This window comes from Theropithecus gelada, chromosome 4 (assembly GCF_003255815.1).
Source record: "Theropithecus gelada isolate Dixy chromosome 4, Tgel_1.0, whole genome shotgun sequence".
Taxonomy (NCBI): Eukaryota; Metazoa; Chordata; class Mammalia; order Primates; family Cercopithecidae; genus Theropithecus; species Theropithecus gelada.
The window spans coordinates 66,533,564-66,548,533 of NC_037671.1; positions in this window are offsets into that span (position 1 = coordinate 66,533,564).

Sequence of the window (14,970 nt, forward strand, 5' to 3'; positions counted from 1 at the left end):
AAAAAAAAAAAAAAAAAAAAAAAAAAAAAAATCAGAGTTACTAAATACAAGTTTCTTCATTACTTATGGAAGAATCTAATGTAGATATTAAAATTTGTTAATGCTCAGAAACAATATGATAAAAGGAACATCTCTCTTTGGTTATATGTTTCTGCAATTCCTCAACTTCTTTTATAGCAAAACTTACTGCACTTGAGGGTTAAATGCAACTTCAATTCATAGTTCTTCATTACATGTGGAAAAATCTAGTGGAGATGCTGGTTGAGTGTTTTTTTCTGGGAATTTTTTTTTTTCAAGTTGTTACTTGGTATCTAGACTCATTCCATTTTAGGATGCTGCCCTATTCAACATATTACCTCCTTGGTAACCAAAAAAGGTAAAAAGAAGTGGGGAATGTATGCAAGATATTTAACCTCTTCACAGCAGGGTCATACACCATTTCTATTTTATTCTATTGTCTAGAAATAGTTATATTCTTTCATAATTCCCTCTTTCTAGAGGCAACACTACAATATGAAATAGAACAAAAATCTTTGAGGTCATCTGAGTTTCAGTGCAAAAACCTCTTTTTCTTTTTTTTTTAAATTAAAAAAAATTAGTTTAGCTGTGTAAGCTTAAATAAGTTAATATATTCAAATGAAATCTATTGAAACATTTAAGGAATTAATTTGTGCTCTAAGATATAATGCATACAAAAACTAAATCCTCTGATGAAAAATATCCTTGGTTTATGGTGTGACTGGTTTTGTTTCTTATTGGAGGAAAAAGTGAGAAATCATGCTTGAGAAGAATTGTGGCACAGAGAAGGGAAACAAAATTTAAATTTGTTACTTTGTATGACGGTTGGAGAAATGTGTGTTCCAGTTCTTCTTACATAAATCTTCTGGTATTTTTAAAAATCTATTGGTCTTCAGTATCTGAATCAGTAGGTATATAACAATGTTTCAGCACTATAAGCTCATTTAGAAAATGAGATTTAAGGATCCCAAATTCCAACACTACAAAAGACATAGTGTGTGCCTTTGCATATCACTGGTTATCATCACAGTCTATCAATCTGTTAGGTAGTTTATCAGTTATGCCTCTGTTCTTTTCTGAGATGCCACATCTACAATGCAAGTATGTATGCCCATATTCAAGCTTATCTCCATCCTATAGTTTATTTTTCTTAATTCAGCCCCTTATTTTAGCTGAGAAACACTTTCAACTATGGAACATATTAATTCCATTTAAATAATATTTTTATTGTAAAACATGGTTTTGACCTGTGCTATTTATTCCCAAGGAGATGTGAGCATACTAGCAAGAAGTGGGGCCACATTTCAGATGAAACCATGGTATTTACAATGGGCATTAGAAAAGTCAGTGATTATTAAGGCATTGATTTGGCAACAAAGTCAAGAAGAGTTGATAAGCTCTATAGAAATAACTCACATCCCTTCTAGAGAGAAATATTTAATAGCATCTTAAAAATATAGAGAGCACCTTTCCCTCATCACGGTATTGTTCTCAATGGACTAATCACAAATAGACAGGAGCCCAAGTTCACAGTGCGCAAGACCCCATAAAGACATCAACTCCCAGATACTCTATAATCTATTGGCACAAACATTTCACTGACATTTAGTTACTAATACAGAATTTAACTTTGTCCAGGCAAGCTCACAAAAGAATCACTGTGGAAGATCATTTTCTATAACATGAGCAAATAGTATTGAGGATCATTAAAATTAGAAGAGAGAGTAGGGACTAGAGCATTCTCAGAAAAAAAAAAAAAAAATGCTTGCATGAAATACTCATTTACTGAAAAAAGCCACTTTTATATTTGATTTAAGTTATTTTTACAAGTATGGGTTGAAAAAGGCCTGTTGTAGTCAGTTTTGGCTGCGGTAACAACATACCATGATTGAGTGACTAATAAAAAATAAATGTTGATTTCTCACAGTTCTGCAGGCTTGCACTCTGAGATTGGGATGCATTCAAAGTTGTGTTCTAGGGAATGTTCTCTTTCAAGGTTTCAAACTGTTCACTGTTTGTTGTATATTTCCATAGCAGAAAAAGAAAGATAGTTTTCTGGAATTCCTTTTATAAGGGTGCTAGTCCCATTCATGAGGGCTCCACCTTGATGACTTAATTACCTCCCAAAGGCCCCACATCCTAATACTATCATCACATTGAAGTCCAACATTTGAATGTATGAATTCTATGAGGCACAAACATTCGATCCATTGCAAGGACCAGCACTCAGACAAATGCTTTTCTGCATTAATTATTGAAATGCAAAGCATGGCTGGGAATTGGAAATGCTTCCGATATCCCTGAAATACATATTTATATATGTAACATAAATTTTAAAAGTCCTTATACTGCATAAAAACCTCAACAGTATCTTCCTTCATTAAGTGTTTTTGTTTGTTTGTTTTGCTTCTGTGGTTCACATAAAAAATTAGAAAACGATTTTCTCCTATGCTCCCCACCCAGCATATCTTTAAAAAAGTGATTTTAAATTTATATTTATACCTAACAAGTGGAGAGATATTTATTTTATTTGCAAAGTCCCACAGTAGAAAATCTAATTAGGCCTCCCAGTGATGGAGGAAAAGCATAGAAAATTGCATGGAAGATGAAGGACAGAAAATTGTTTCCTTGGTACTGAGTCCAGCTAAGAGTATCCCAAAGCTGGTGTGAACAACTGACTCCTCCTTCCTCTCCGGTTCCATGGTAACTACATACACATCCAGCACACACAAAGAGTTCATGCTCTAAAACAGCAAGACGTGTGAAGGACCTGGTTGAGATCATGAAGTCCATTGTGATCTATAAGGTAGCCACACTAACAATATTCAGAGAGTTCAGCATTTGGTGTTCTCAGTGCTTGGTGATGAGACTTTTTATCTTGTCCTAGGTAATGTGTAATTTATGAATGGCATTTGAGTTGAGTAGCTGTTCTCAACCTAATGGTTTAATGTTAGTAAGAAATAATAATAAGCCAATTTTCATATGGCTTTATTGTCCCTATTCCTCTCCCACTGGGGAAATCATAGCATTCATTTGTTGCTTGAGGACTTTGGCTAGTTTTTTGTTTGTTTGTTTGTTTGTTCACCCCTCCCCCACTTCTTTAGCACTAAACCACCTCAACTATTCTGGCCTGGAGCAAAAATTCCTGGATAAGTCTGACCACCAGTCTTTGCATGTCCATTTCAAGAAGGCCATCAATAGTTTCTTCTGAAAGGCTTTTCTATCTTTGTTCTGGCACTATCACAGTCCTCTTTCAATTCTTTGAGAATAGAAGTCAACCAGTTAGGTTTCCTATCTAGTCTTACCCAACAACAACGACAACAATGTGAGAGGCAGATACATGGCCATCTGCAAAGACCACCAGCTGCTGATGTTCTTCATGGGCAAGGTCCTCTTGAAGGCATAGCTGCAGTGAGGAACTTGCATTTTTCCAGAATATTTTGCAGCAACATAAAGGAGGGAGGTCAGTTCAGAACTTGAAAATAAGCTCAGATTGATTTTCCTTATTATAAGTCCATGTTTGCTATACACAAGCCTCACTTTCCTCTTGTATTGACCAATGTATCACTCCCTAATCTACCATAGTCCTTTCAATGTAATTGTCTTCTCACTGAGCAGAGCTAACATGTTGTCCTACTTGCGCTACAGCAGTTGGTTTTTACTGTGCCTCACCATAGTCCCAAGTAGTTTGCCAATCTTGTGGTTAGACACTTGGTGACCCCAAAAAGTTGGGCCCTTAGTTGTTGGAATGAATGGGAACAATTTTATTTTTTTCAATTTTATTATTCTTAAGAGTATTTATTTGTCTAGATGGCTTGATATCACTTTTAGGTGATGGCTGAGGGGTCTATATGCAAAATTAAGTCCAAAGGCCCCCTGGTTATTTTACATTTAAACCTCAGTGTGAATTCAGAGAGCTCATGGGTTATGATATGAGATGGGGATATTTGGCAGTTTACCTTGCTTTGCTTTACCTAGAATCCTGTCATAACTCTGTCTTGCTCACTGTTATTGACTTTGCAATTTGTTATATACCTCTATTACTTTTCTTTTTATATTGTCTTCTCTGATTTCTTTATTCACTCATTTGCTAAATATATTTTACTCTTACAAAAATTCCTTTCTTTATCTACATAGCTACCTTCAATTATCTCATTCATTCTAGTGGTTTTTACTATCACTTATATGGATGGATCGCAGATCAAAATACTAATCCTTAATGCTCTACCAAGTCTCAGTGCTGTAACTACAATTTGTTACTGGAAAATCTTACCTGAATGCAAACCATGTTTCAAATAAATGACAGCCAAATTATTTTTTTTTTCAAAATAATCTTATTCATTGAAGTTTTATTAATATCCAAACACATTTTCAAATATTTCATCTTCCTTTTATATTTTTTAGTCTAAGGACTATAGAATTTTCCTTAAGAACAGCTATCCCACATGCCCTGTGATTTACCTTCTCATCATTGCTATCCTAGATGATACCTGCAGAGCACCCTGAAAGAATGTTGCAACTGTTTCTAAACTTTTATTTTTCTAATGACAAACAGTAGATCATTGATATAGCTTGAATAGTTGTCCCTGCTGAAATCTCATGTTGAATTATAATCCCCAGTGCTGGAGATAGGGCATGGTGTTTGGATCATGGGTGTGGATCCCTCATGGTTTAGTGCTATCTTCTTGATAGTGAGTGAGTTCTTGCAAAATGTAGTTGTTTAAATGCATGTGACACCTCACTCCCACCTCTCTCTCTCTATATATATATATATATGTATATATATATATGTATATATCTTGCTCCTGCTCTGTCCATGTGATGTGCCTGCTCCGCCTTTGCCTTCTGCAATGATTGTAAGCTCTCTGAGGCCTCCACAGAAGCCAAGCAGATGCTAGCACCATGCTTCCCTTAAACCTGCAGAAACATAAGCCAAGTAAACCTCTTTTCTTTATAAATCACTCAGTATCAGGTATTTATTTATAGCAATGCAAGAACTGCCTAATACAATCATCAATGTGAATTCTCACATATATACATATCCCCAATCATATTTCTATTCAATTCAAAAAGTGTCATAATTCTATTCCATACTGACCTAGTTATAATACTGTTTTTCAGAATTTAAGATTTCTTTTTTTACATTATTTCAAACACCACAGAAAAACTGTATTACTCATACTTGTATAATATTCCATATATTATTCCTTAATTTGAACTCTTTATTCTACACATAATAATGTTTGTGTCTGCCAAATGTATCTATTACCTAAGACCCATCACTAGCAGCAATCTTGCCTCATAGTCATTCTGGCAAGCATTCTTTCCTTAAATATTATGAGAAAAATACTAGGAAAATATTTTCTTTCATTAAATTATATTAGTTAAAAATTGTGCCAAAATTTGTTTTAGTCTTTTCTTCATCTGTATAGTTTAAAGATAATATGTACCTGAATTGTAGTTGTGCAAGTATTAAAGAGGTTGGTGCAGGTAGAGGCGAGGATTAGGTGACCAAGCATTGCTTTCTTTCTCTATTCAACTTCAGGTTTTCAGGTACCACCGATACATGTAGATTTAAAACTCATTGTTTTACAAGACACTTAATGAGAGAAAAATTCTCCCATCTTGTAAGATTTGGAAAAGCTGCCTTCCTTTGTCTAATGGAGATTCCTATTGTAGGACATCAAGACTCTGAGAAGTAATAGAGTAAGAGAACCATTACAACTTTATGGTACCCAGAATGCCAAAATTTACCAAATGCATTTGGTAATGTAGACCCTTTACATGAAACAGCTATGGATATTCCACTAACTTAGTATGTCTTTGTGCACAGATTAGAAAGTTAGTATAGAGCAGTATAAACATACACAAAAGAATACTTTTAATGTTTTATTGTTTTTAATTTTAAAATTCGGAATCTTGATTTATAAAATGGTTATCTCACAATTTTCAAAGTTTGCATCCACATCTACTCACTTGACCTCAGCTCACGACATGCTCACTTATTTAGTGTCAGTGACAATACCAATCTGTTGCATAATGGTTTGTGATGCATGTCCTGATTATTTTCTTGAATGCATTTTCTCTGTTGTCTTTAGAAGTTTCTGCTTATCATTTCTTCAGTGAACACTTAAATTACTTAAAATAAATTCCTCCATTGAAGGCCTCATACATGCCAATATCTGCTAGCAGGTTTATAAATTGGTGCACCTGTTTTATAAAATTGTTTGGTAATATCTACTAAAGCTAAACATATACAAACTCATGACCTAGAAATACTAAAATTGAATATACTCTTAAGAGAAATGAATGCCTATGGCTCTAAAAGATAAGAAAAAGAGTAGAGCAGCAGGAACTCAGCACTATCTGCCTAGAGATAGTGACCTTTTTATTGGAGGCCATGGCCCACAATCACCAGTAGCTTCGGACATAGGTCTATCTTCTGGAATGACCAGGCATCCCTATGTAGGCCAGAGTCTTCCTGCACAGGCACAGGACCCTAAGTCTGCACAGGTGCCTGTGTTCCAGTCTGCAGGTGTGTTAAAATCAAGCCATTGAGTGTGCTTCTGCTAAGGCAGTGGTTCCCGTACTTTTTGCAGACATCAATATCATTTGAACAGCTTGTTAAACTACAGATCAATGGGTCCTACAACCAGCAGCCCTGATATTTACATTGGAGGCATATATGCTGCTGGTCCAGGAACCACACTTTGGGAATTATGGCATTAAACAGTATCATTACCTACTTATTGCTTACATTTAATTATAAATGGTGGTCCATCTTCCCAATTTAGTGCCAGAAGAACATGTTATCCATTAAATATTGTAGTGCATGATTCGTGACAGTTGAAGAATGAACAAATAACACGGTTCTGTCACAAATTTCTGCAAGCTGGTTACTGATGTGCTGTTAGTAATCCCCTCCACCCTCCCCATGGCTGGAGCTACCAGGCTACATAACTCTGGCTGCAAACACCACTTCCATTTACCCCCTGTGCCATAGAAATACTGCCATTTTCCATGTGTGTCATAGTGGGGAAAATTTAGAAGGATTGTGTTAAATAATCAACATTGTTATAATGAAGGTCAAACTTGATCGTATGCCTTGCTAACCCATAAGATATCATGATTTAGCAATAAACCATACTGTTTTTTTACAAACATTGATGCAAAGTTAACAACAAAAAATAAACTTTACCTAATGCCTACAACAGTCTCAAATTGAAAATAACTAAGATTTCTTTATAGGAGAATAGATATCTAAACAATCAGATATTTCATACCACTGATGAGAAGTGAAATATTGCCTCATGTGAAAACATGATGGCTCTCACACAGATGATGTAAAAATAAAACATTCCATGCTCATGGATAGGAAAAATCAATATCGTGAAAATGGCCATATTATCCAAAGAAATTTGTAGACGCAATGCTATTCCCATCAAGCTACCATTGACTTGCTTCACAGAATTAGAAAAAACTACCTTAGTTTTCATATGAAAACAAAAAAGAGCCCGTATAGTCAAGACAATGGTAAACAAAAAGAACAAAGCTGGAGGCATCATGCTATCTGACTTCAAACTATACTAATATGCTACAGTAACCAAAACAGCATGGTACTATTACCAAAACAGATATATAGACCAATGGAACACAAAAGAGGCCTCAGAAATAATGTTATACATCTACTACCATCTGATCTTTGACAAACATGACAAAAGCAAACAATGGGGAAAGGATTTCATGTTTAATAAATGGTGTTGGGAAAAGTGGCTAGCCATATGCAGAAAACTGAAACTGGGCCACTTCCTTACACTTTATACAAAAATGAACTCAAGATAGATTAAAGATTTAAATGTAAGACCTAAAACCATAAAAACTCTAGAAGAAAACCTAGGCAATACCATTCAGGACATAGGCATGGGCGAATAATTCATGACTAAAACACCAAAAGCAATGGCAACAAAAAACAAAATGGACAAATGGGATCTAATTAAACTAAAGAGCTTCTGCACAGCAAAAGAAACTATCATCAAAGTTAACAGGCAACCTGGAGAACAGGAGAAAATTTTTGCAATCTATCCATCTAACAAAGGGCTAATATCCAGAATCTACAAGGAACTTAAACAAATTTACAAGAAAAACACAACCCCATCAAAAACTGGGTGAAGGATACGCACAGGTACTTTTCAAAATAAGACATTTATGTGGCCAACAATCATGCAAAAAAGCTCATCATCACTGGTCATTAGAGAAATGCAAATCAAAACCACAATGAGATACCATCTCACACCAGTTACCATGGTCAGGAAACAACAGATGCTGGAGAGGATGTGGAGAAATAGGAAAGTTTTTACACTGTTGGTGGGAGTGTAAATTAGTTCAACCACTGTGGAAGACAGTGTGGTGATTCCTCAAGGATCTAGAACTAGAAATACCATTTGACCCAGTAATCCCATTACTGGGTATATACTCAAAGGATTGTAAATCATTCTTCTATAAAGACACATGCACATGTATGTTTAGTGCTGCACTATTCTCAATAGCAAAGACTTGAAACCAACCCAAATGCCCATCAATATTAGACTGGATAAAGCAAATGTGGTACATATACACCATGAAAAACTAAACAGTCATAAAAAAGTATGAGGTCATGTCCTTTGCGGGGACATGGATGAAGCTGGAAACCATCATTCTCAGCAAACTAACACAGGAACAAAAAACCAAATACCGCATGTTGTCACTCATAAGTGGGAGTTGAACAATAAGAACATGTGGGCACAGGGAGGGAAACATCACACACTAGGACCTGTCAATGGTTGAGGGGCAAGGGGAGGTATAGTGTTAGGAGAAATACCTAATGTAGATGACGGGTTGATGGGCACAGCAAACCATCATGGTATATGTATACGTATGTAACAAACCTGCACATTCTACCCATGTATCCCAAAAGTTAACGTATTTTTTTAAAAAGAAACAAATGAAAGATTGCATACTATATAATGGCGTTTACATGAATTATTCAAGCAGAAATATGTAATGATTGTCTTTGGAAAGTATTGCATGAATAACGCACAAAATAATTTTCTGGGATGTTAGAAATTTATATTTTGATCTGGGTGGTGGTTGCACAAGTATATTGATTTTTTAGTTAAAAATGAGTTGTATAGTAAACAATTTCTCCTCTTCAAGAGCTTAGATAATATGAGGGATATAAATATATTGATCTTTTTCTTTTTGCCAATGACTGGGTAAGGATTGACAAACATTTTATGACAAGTCCTTACCAGTGGGGAAGGTATTACTGGTCACATTTTTAAGGTAGGGAACTGAGATGTCCAGTACCTATATGAAGTAGTAAGGCTAAGGTAGAAATTCAGGTTTTTCTTCCTCCAAAATCTGTATATTTTAATCATTCTGTTGTATTATTTCTCTGCAGATAGTTTTACATTTATTATTATAATTAATAATTTTAAATGAGTGCCATTACAAAGGGCAGAGTTTCTGTCAGATTCATCTTTGTTTTCCTATTGTCCTGCACAGTTTTCAGCACAGAACAACCACTTAGTATTACTTGAATAATAGTTGAATGAAGTAATTTATAAATTAATATTATGTGTTTAAAATTATTACTTATATAATATTATTTTTATTATATTGTTATTTTATTTTGATTATTTTATTCCAAGGTCTTTTAAAGATTCGACTTCAATATGTTTTGACTCCCATGTTATGCTGAAAAATATTTTAAAAATTTAATTGAAAATAATTACACCTATATGAAGAATTGTATATGATCAATATGCCTTAAGCAAACACATTTATGAAAGAAACCATTATGTTTTGAGAAAGTACCAATTCTTTTGCTCTTACGGATTTATGAGAATGTTTAAATCATTGTATTTTGGAAAATAATAATTTACCTAAACATTTTATATCTGAATGCTTTCTCTTTGAAATGGATAGCAGCTGGAATCCAGCTGTCAAAGAAAAATTAATGCAAGTTGCTGAGAAGGCAGAAAAACTGTATTTTAAATAGAAAATATACTTTCCTCTCTGCTGAAAAAAAATTATTATTGCTACATTGAAGTTTGATTCACTTGATATTGGACAATTTTGCAGCAGGATACCCATCATCAGAATGTGGGTACCTAACACAAAAGTCTGCATATTGGAATGTAAAAACCTGTCACCATGGTGTTTGGTACATGCATTATCACTAGTAATAAATAGTTACATTCCTCTTCAAGCTTATTTTCAATTCAAGAATTTCCTAATAAAACACCAAGAAACACCAATCCAAATTATTTCTCATTTGGATGTATTTTTTGCAAATGTGTTGAAGAATAATTTCTACACAATTAACTGTACATATTTAAAGTGAACAATTTGATGGATTTTCACATATGCATACTTTCATGGAACCAAAAGTCCAGTAAAAATACATTTTTGTCATATCAAAAATATGAACATTCCTCATGTCTTTAGATTCTTTCCATAGGCAACAACTGACTGGCTTTTTCTTATAGAGAGAACTCTATTGTGTATACATCTATATAAAGGATATTACACAGTACATATATATTTTGTCTGTTTTGCTTATCATAGTGATTTAATACTCATCCGTGTTGTTGCATGCATCAATTGCTTTTATTAATAAGTAAGTTTCCATTGTATAGCTATGGAACAACTTATCCATTCATTTGTAAATAAAAATTTAGTTTTAGTTAAAACAATAGTCATAGCTAATGAAATAACTATTAAAATATGTTATACATTATTTTAGTGTTTACTAGGCATTTATAAATTTTAGCAGATGAAATCAATATCTTATTCATATTATAACTTGGCTTTTTCAGAGTATCTACCCTGTGTGAAAAAGTGTTCAGCAACCTAAGTATACAACAGGAAGCAGAATACAAAATTCTCACTCTCATGGAACAAACTTTGGTGAGAGGAGGGACTATACAGATCTGTGTATACAAATCTAAAAGAGCGATATTAGTATAGGTGTTAAGAAGGAAATAAGAGATAAGTATGTGCCAGAGACTAACTAAAATAGAAAGATGTGAGCAGGCTTTTAAATAATATGGGTGGGGCAGGTTTCTCAGATATCTGCTTTGAGATGAGACATAGTTGATGAGAAGGAACCAGTCATGGGAAAAACCAGTGGAAGTGTATTCCTAACACAGGTCATAGTGAATATGGCAAGCAAATGATATAAAGACAAATGAGCAGGGAGAAGGAGTGGTCTCTTGCAGTTGGAATATATTGAACAAGAGAAAAATGTAAAGGGAGAGTTTGGAAATGTGGATTGCACACAGGTGTGTTTAGCCATGAAAATCATACGTAACAATTTTGGTTTGATGTGTTTATTTGTTTAAAAACCAAAAAATTATGTGATCTGGCTTGTAAAATAGCATTGTGGCTACTAAGTGGATAATGAGAGTAAAATTTGAATCAAAATTTAGTGTTGCAATGTTATTGTAGTGCCACCAGTGAAAGTTGAGGTTGCTTTAAAAAATCTGGAGACATACCAGAGTGGGATAATTTAAACTTTGCCACAGTACTCATTGATGTATTCAATGTAAATGAGGTGGGGTTGTTGAGAAAAAATGGTTGAACCAGGAATGACTCATAGTTAGTTGGCCTCACAGGAACTGAGACCCATTGAGAGTAAGAATAGACAAGAAAGATTTTGGAATGGGAAAATAGAAAATGCAAATTTGAATATATTATACTTAACATTATTTTTGACATGCCAACAATAATCTTTTTTATGTTGGATAATGGATATAAGAAACTCAGGATTATAAAAGTGACCAACACTAAAGATGCAAATGTAACATTTATCAGCAAATATATATATATATATATAAAACATATATGTGTATGCATGCATGTATTTATATACACACACACATATACATATATGCAAAGCTAGGTCTGCTTTCAGAAATTCCAATATTCTAAGGTTTGTCAGAGAAAGAAGAAAAGTCAAACGAGAATGTGAAATAGTGGCAGTTAAGAATAATACACAGCCAAGTACAACACTGTGCAAGATTGGTGATCTTGACAAAAGCAACTTGAGTAGTAGACTTGAAAGATGACCTGAAGACTCAAAAGTAAATGTAATGAAGATATTCTCTTTAAGAAGATTTATGCAAGATACACTTATATGTTAAAAATGGGCCAGAGGAAAGGAGATGTCAACATTAGAGATGAAGGAGGGAAGAGCTGTAGAAAAACACTTATTGAGAAAGCAAGATCAAATGGGTTCCAAGACACAAGTAGAAGGATTTGTCTTTAGTAGGACAGGGTCACATTTCCATTGTAATAGAAAGAAATAGAGATTATATAATTTATAATGTTAATTATATAATTAATGCACCATGAAATTTTTCCCATATGCTTCCATGTTGAATAACATCAATTGTAAACCCTGGTTTTATTCTTAATTCGTTTTCAATATCTAAGGGAAGAACATTTTGGAAAGTTTAAGAAATAAAAAAAAAAAAAAATAGTGAGCCGGGCCCAGTGGTTCACACCTGTAATCCCAGCACTTTGGGAGGCCGAGGTGGGCGGATCACTAGAGGTCAGGAGTTCAAGACCAGTCTCACCAACATGGAGAAACCCTGTCTCTACTAAACATACAAAATTAGCCGGGTGTGGTGGCGCATGCCTGTAATCCCAGCTACTGGGATGAGGCAGGAGAATCGCTTAAATCCGCGAGGCCAAGGTTGCGGTGAGCCAAGATTGCGCCACTGCACTCCAGCCTGGGCAACAAGAGCAAAACTCTGTCTCAAAAAAAAAAAAGAAAGAAAAAGAGTAGACATTAGTAAACATAATAAATAGTAAAGGTTTCTACTGAAAGTTGTTGGGTTTTTTTGTTTGTTTTTTGTTTTGTGTGTGTGTGTTTTGTTTTTATTATTATTATTATTATACTTTAAGTTCTAGGGTACATGTGCATAACGTGCAGGTTTGTTACATATGTATACTTGTGCCATGTTGCTGTGCTGCACCCATCAACTCGTCAGCACCCATCAACTCGTCATTTACATCAGGTATAACTCCCAATGCAATCCCTCCCCCCTCCCCCATCCCCATGATAGGCCCCGGTGTGAGATGTTCTTTTTTTTTTTTTTTTTTTGACTGAAAGATTTCTTAATGCATTTCAGGGGAATCTGTAAGATGTTTTGATCACAGTTCTCCCATCCAAGCACTAACCAGACCCGACCCTGATTAGCCCACAAGATCAGAGGAGATCGGGCGCATTCAGGGTAGTATGCCCTTAGCGTTGATTACGCTTCTATAATCAATTTAAAACATTTTTTAGTAACGTATTAACCAAATTGAAAATAATTTAAGTTAACCATTTAGTTTTCTAATCATATGACCAAGTTGACCTTACATGACAAGATTAGTGAAAGTCAGAGCTGCCGTTCTGTTGGTTACCCTGGAATCCCCTCAGTGTTACAAAGTCAGTGTCCTTTATTTATTGCTAAATGTCCTTTGCTGACAATAATACACTCAACTGCCTGCTCCCAGAAACCACAGGAAATTGCTACAAGCAGAAGTCACTTCGACTTTGGGTAACTTATTTTACCCTCTTTCCTTCAAATCCTAACATAGGTGTACATGCACAAATACACGCACACACAGAAACTTCTTAGATTCTTGGAAAAATAAATAACAAATGCTGTACCTTTGACTCATTTAAAAATATATCCATGGGCTTTTAATACTACTCTACTTGTTTTTAGTAAAGTTTTGTTCCATATATTATGCTTTTTATTTATTTATTTATTTTGAGATGGAGTCTCGCTCTGTTGCCTAGGCTGCAGTGCAGTGGCACTATCTGGGTTCACTGCAATCTCTGCCTCCCGGGTTCAAGATATTCACCTGCGTTGGCATCCTGAGTAGCTGGTACTACAGGTGCGTGCCATTACGCACAACTAATTTTTGTATTTTTGATAGAGACGGGGTTCACCATGTTGATCAGGCTGATCTCGAACTGCTTTAATCTCAAGTGATGCGCCTGCCTTGGCCTCCAAGAGTGCTGGGATTGCAGGTGTGAGTCACCGTGCCCTGCCAAAATTCTGTGTCTTTAATTAAACTACGAATGACTAATTTTAGACTACCAAATTTCACAGTGTGTACACGTACATTAAGACTTACACTAGACACAGTGGCTCATGCCTGTAATCACTGAACATCTAGGGGCCAAGGTGGAAGGATTACTTAAAATCAGAAGTTCAAGACAACCTGGGCAACATGGCGAGATCGTGTCTCTATAGGTGGCATGCACCTGTAGTCCCAGCTACTCAGGAGGTTGAGGTGGGAGGATCAACTCAGCTGTAATCCAGCCGTTGTACTCCAGCAGCCTGGGTGATAGAATAAGACTATGTCTCAAAAAAAAAAAAAAAAAAAAAAACCACAATATAAAAAGATTTTCAGCCTAGAAATGTGCCATAGCATGTTTTCTAATTAAGTTCTACTGGGAAGTTGTAAGACTATCTTTTTCAAATTTCATGAGTTTATTGGGCAAAATTATTAATGAAGACTCTTTATCGTCAAATTTGATTGTTTCAATTTGATATCTAATTTATACAACTAGAGTTGTGCAAGGTATATAATTTCAAATTATTACGTATTGCATACATTTACATATTACAATATCCACGTTTATATCTCTATTGATAGCTATACATATTTTATAGGTTTTATATAAAATAATGAGAGATAGGTTCCTAAATTTTGCTAATAAAATAATATACTTAATAAAATATCACTAATAGTTGAGGTTGTCATCAAAAAGCCATGATATGGATTTTGAACAGGTCATATTCCATATCCCAAACTAACTAGATAATTAGTCTAACTGCAAATGATATTGCTTTTTCCTTCTGTGTAATTTGCATAAGAAAACATTTTAATGTTCATGAAAATAAA